This window comes from Peromyscus maniculatus, chromosome 12 (genome assembly GCF_049852395.1).
Source record: "Peromyscus maniculatus bairdii isolate BWxNUB_F1_BW_parent chromosome 12, HU_Pman_BW_mat_3.1, whole genome shotgun sequence".
Taxonomy (NCBI): Eukaryota; Metazoa; Chordata; class Mammalia; order Rodentia; family Cricetidae; genus Peromyscus; species Peromyscus maniculatus.
Window position 1 is genome coordinate 55,506,418 of NC_134863.1, and position 6,000 is coordinate 55,512,417.

The following is a 6,000-nucleotide window of genomic DNA, read 5'->3' on the forward strand; positions in this document are numbered from 1 at the left end:
TCTTAACATAGTTCTTTTATATGTCCTAGACTTCAGAACCATAAAATAACTATTTTTTTTTTACAAATTACCCATTCTGTACTAGCTAATTAATAATATAAGTGGAAAATATTAATAACATATGTTACCCTTCTGTTACATCATTGAACTCTATGGCAAAGCTAATACCTCCTCTGTGCTGGAAGGTTCTGAGACAAATGGCACAGCTGGAATGAACTCTTATACACAGAATAAAAGTCCTTTGACTCATGCCTGCATTCTGCAAACTTTCAGATCTGGATGATTGAGGTTCATTCTATGTAGTCCATACCTGGGACCAGCAGAGTTATCTTGCCAAGCTTCTCATTTCTTATGAAAAAATCAGTGTCTCTTAGTTCCTCACAGGCTAACATTATTGTCTCATGGCTCATTTGCTGTCTTAACATTTTCTCAGACTTGCAGTCTTCTGGTCCTGGTAGCCCTATGGCCAGGGAACATTAAGACCATGTATACCCTGCCTTGGCAATAAAATCATGAACTTCGGAGAGGGCATATGCTCTACTACTTTTCTAGTCTGAAAGCTCTCCAGTAACTTAAACATGCATGTTTCTCCAATAAATTCTCTTCTATATTTACTATAAATATGTGTGCTCATGCTGTGTTTGTGACTCTTTTTTTTTCACTAACCCAATTTGTGAGTTTTCACTTCATCTCTCTTTAAATCAAATGATGCTTTGTTAAAGGCCTTCATTTCTTAGAAAGGGAATGAGTTCACTAGCAGATATGGAAACTATTACACTAAAGATTAGGAGTAGAGGTTGTCATCTGTTTATTTCAGCTTGTATCACTGTGCCTGCAGGAATGGAGGAGGTAACAGATCTAAGGGGGGCATACACTACTGCTAATGAGAGCAAGGAGAAATATGTATGGAATCCAGGGGATTTCTAAGAATGCATTTTATGACTTCCATATTTTATAGTAAAGATTAATGGAAACCCTTACGAATCTAACAAAAGCCAAGGAACACAGACCACTCAGAATCGTTGGTTAGCTAATCTCAGAAGATAATGCACCTGGCCATCTGAGGTCACAATTATAAAGATTAAATAAAATAACTTGAGCATCAAGGACTTGATCTCATTCACTTGTCCATGGTGTGTGGAGTGTGGAGTGTCACAGTCTGTCTTGCTGTGTTTTGGTCCTTGAGACCAGTTTTCAGAAATGAGAAATGATTTGGACATACATTCATCTCACAAGAGCTGAATACTTACAAAATAGGAAAACATGTTCGATTTGTTTGCTCCTATCATTCAGGCTTGTTGCAAGGGTCAGTGTGGTCATTTTAGCACAGATTCTGAAACAGCTGCTTTCATTCTTCATTATAGATGGAAGGTCTAGAGATCTTAGTTCCTCCAAACAAGACTAAATGAACAGATCTTTCATATGAAACTCATTTTTCTCATGATTGTTTTAAACACCAAAAGAGCCACAACGATTTCTATTCTGACTCAGTGATAGTTTTGACTTAACTACATGAAAATTTCTCTGATTATAACATTTTGTTTCTGAATAAAGATTCAGCCTCTTTTCTTACTATTTGAATTATTCCTTTCTGAGCTAGTGTGCCCTCTCAACTTTGTCTTGCCTTTTCCCATTGTGGGCAGGACTTCAACACATTTCTCATTTTTAAAGGCATGGTCAACTTTAATTGAAGCCAGAATAACCTAGCCCTTAAGTTTATAAGTACACAGTTTGAAGTAGATGTATGCTTATTTTTATGTTTCATGTTAACATCTTATTGTTATTTGATATGAAGGACAGGGCCATATTAATTAATTAACTAGTTAATTTTATTACTACAGTATTTACATGACATTTTTTACTAAAGTAAGGCTTTAGCTTTTGATGTTAAGAGTTCTTGATTGTATATGATTAGAACCTCTTCTAAAATGTTATTAATGTACATAGTTAATCTTTGCTGAAAGTGAGTCATTGTGGTGGCTACTTGGATTCCTGCAAACAAAGGTTAATATATTACTTTGAATACATTATTTTATAAAAACTAAGAATAGCTACTATTAGAAACTCAGACACATATGCATATGAACAATGGAATTTCTAAAAAGTATGAGGAACTAATCTATTTCTTGAGTTACTCTTTTGGTCTAATTGTTGTGTAGCAATTTCTTCTGAACTGAAACATTCTGGCTAAAAAGAGAGGGTAGATTCCTGAGATTCAGGAAATAAACTATTAAAACTTTTCAGGAGTTCTCCAGACTAACTAGACTTACAAGGCTCCTCTCTAAGGTTCAAGCAACAGAAAATGACAAGGAAGAGGAGACTCCCCAACTACAAATCCAGCTGACTTGTGGAGTTGACTGGAAGTCATACAGAGAGCTCTGGAGTTTCAGCCTGAATGAATTGCTCAGGTTAGGATAAGCTTTTCAGCCATCTAGTCGTCCATACTTCTATAAGAGGATTTTCTCGTGGTGCATACCTTTAATCCCAGCACTTGGGAGGCACAGCCAGGCTGATCTCTGTGAGTTCTGGGCCAGCCTGGTCTACAGAGCAAGATCCAGGACAGGCACCAAAGCTACACAGAGAAACCCTGTCTTGAAAAACCAAGAAAAAAAGAGGCTTTTCTCCCACACTTTTGTAAGCAACCAGTGCCCTATTGCAGGGTAGTAGAGTTTTGTTTACAACTCCCCCAGGAAATTCTAGAACACAAAATGTGCTCCAAACCTTTATAAAAAAGTGTTTTTTTTTTTTGTAAATTACTTTTGATGGAGTAATATGTGGCTTGCATTTAATACAGCTCACTTATTATGGAGTAGTGTTTGCTACAGTTTTTTAAAGGTTGAACCTACGTAACAGGAGGCCAGATTCCTCACAAAGGATTGTGGGATTCAAGTCTTCCTTTCTTCATGATTCCAGATGAAATTTTTAACTCCCATAAACTCTTGTGTCATTGGCATCTGCCATTAAGTGAGTCATTGAAGTAGAGCCTTGCTAGAAACTGCCCAGTGCTATTGAAACAGGTATCTCTTAATACTGTGATTGAATTCATTTTATCAAACACATTTCTTTATAAACTTACTCTGACTCATCACTATAGTAATGAAAATGAACTAATAGAATATTCTTATGTATCCCACTAATATTTTTGAGTATGCATGTGCATATGATGCACATATGTATATGCATGGTGTGTATGTATATGAATTCTATACACTCACATATTTACAGGGCCTGAGATTTTCATTATATACAGCCTTTCTATATTCGTAGTCCTTCACATGCACAAATCCTCAATATAAGGTTCCTCAAGGACAAGATGCTGGAGACAAGGATTGCATTTTTGTTGTTGTTGTTTTGGTAGGGTCTTTAAGACTGTGAATAAACCAAGTGCTCTAAGTATTGTTTAAAAATAAAATTTCTTTTCTATCAGAGAATTTTTTTGTTTTTTTAAATATTTAGTTAGAAATGATACCATCACAACACACACACACACACACACACACACACACACACACACACACTCAAAACAAAACAGAAAAGAAACAATGACTCACCAAAGACTAATGACTTACATGTACATTTTATCTCAAAAGTACATTATTCTGCAGTCCATTTGACTCAGCAGCTATAATGGTTCGAGATAATCATCAACTAGTCAAAAATCTTGAATATCTTAGAAGGTGAACTCAATGAAAGATTGTCCAGATTAGCCTAGTCTGTGCGTGTGATTGCTGGATTTTCTTGGTTACATTCATAGAAGTGGGAAACCCTGTCTGTGCACCCACCCCTCGGCCAGAGATCCTAGGCTGTGGAGAACAGGGAAACTGAGCCCTAGAACTAACATTATTTCATTGTTCTCTGTTCTTGACTGAATATGACTGACTACTTGCCTCAAGTTCCTACCACCTTGATTTTCCTTCAGTGATGGACTATAAAATAGAATTGTGAGCCAAATAACCGTGTTCTCCCTTAAGTCACTTGTGTCTGGTGTTTTATTAGAGCCACAAGATGCAAAATTAAGACAATGACCCAGTAAATGCTTTGATGCACATCAGTTTTCCCTGAATCTAAAAAAGGAGATATGCACCAGTCAGCTTGAGGTTTCAAACAGCCTAAGAATTGTTCTTCCTTGAAATATTCTAGGACCCTAGCAACATTTTATTTCTCCAAAATTAGCTTGGCCTTGTTTTGTATGTGGAGACAACTCCTTTGAAGTATAATGAGTAATGAAGTGATATCCTTCAACTGCTCTGCAAATCTCAGACGAAAGATCTTGTTCGGAGATTATTTAATTAAAAAAGCCCAGATGCACATAATAAACAGAAACATGTTGGTTCTGTATCATCCTGCTTAGTTGAAAGATATTTTTAAAAAGAAAAATAAAAAAATTCTAATAGTTTTGCAAGAACTGACTTCCTTCAGCAATTATGGCTGGCATTTATGACTATTATCTGTGGTATTATGATTGACAGGTTGAATAAATCTAAATGCAATATTAGCAATGAGCCCTCAAATAGTGTCAAAACCTCCACATCCAGAATGAATGTCAGACTCTCAACATGATCCACAATTACCAGCTCTTCTGCTAATCATAATCTTGTCATTTTTTAAATGAGAAATCTACAAGCACAGTAATTGCTTTGTGGTAAGATTTTTGTTGTTGTTGTTTTGTTTTTGGAGGGGTCAGATTTGAGCCATCTGTAGACCAACGGAAGGGGAAGCAGAATGAGAGCTGTTACCCAAAACTCTGCAGCTGTCGCTATGTTTGAGACAGCCCTGATGGTTCATTAGCAACAGGCCATACTACATCCCAAGAGAGGGAAGCAGGGCCAGCATAGAGAGACTGTCAGAAGTATATCTTTCTCATGACTAGTTGTTCATGCAAATGTGGGTAATGATGGTCAGATTCATAAACACAAAGGTATATTCTTATTGGCCAGGACCCAGACCCTACTCATAATTGTGGTAGTTTTCTGTTCAGCTACCCTTTTTCAGGGTTCAGTCCCATCAACGGAGAACTAGCTGAGGCTCGGCGCACCATAGTTCACACATCTTATTCTCACATTTGTTTTCCCGTGATCTCCAACCAAGTCTTCTTTTAGTTTTAGCCTTTGGAGGAGAAAAGGACCGAATCTAATGCATCAGAGGGAAGACCTTGAGCATATCATGAAATTCAACAATAACAAATACAACCAGAAGCTGTTTGGAGATGCAAGCATCTATCTATTCTATGTTGCACTTGGGATACCCCACACAGACTCATCTCAGTGTCTGGCTTCTTCAGGTGACAATGAGGGAGTTACATTTATTTTGCTTCATATGAACATATTAGGTGTGATCTTGATAGAGATATCATGTAGCTGGCTAATTCATTACATTGCTATGGTTACATTCATAGAAGTGGGAACCCCTGCCTGTGCATGGCACCCTTTTGTAAGAGATCCTGGGCTGTGGAGAACCAGCAAACTGAGCTCTGGAGCTAGCATTAATTCATTGTTCTCTGCTCTTGACTAGATATGACTTAGACTATTATTAGGCTGACGTTATAAAAGAAACACACAAGAACATTTTCAAACACATTCGTGTAGTAGCCTCACTTGTATTGTTTGTGTGGATGTTCTTTATTCTTAAATGCAAACTAATTATAATTTTTGGTAATGTTAATAATGATGCAATCTTAACTTTCCTTTTGGCTTAGCTGGCCACTATTTATTTTTGCAAGCTGTACATTTCCCCCAATACCATGTGCTTACTACAGCACTCTCTATTGAGGATGGCATGATGAATGTTCTTACTTGTAACAATTTGTTCATCTTTCAAAATTCTTTAGAATCTTTTTACACTTTACAAATACTATTTACTTCCTGCTATACTTATAAATGCTGTGGAAGAAATTCTTGCCTGGGACTATAATATTTCTAGGCTTGCACAATTTTCCTAAGCTTCATAACTCAGTGACCAAGATTTCTTGATATACTTCAGTACTTATGATATCTTTAAAGT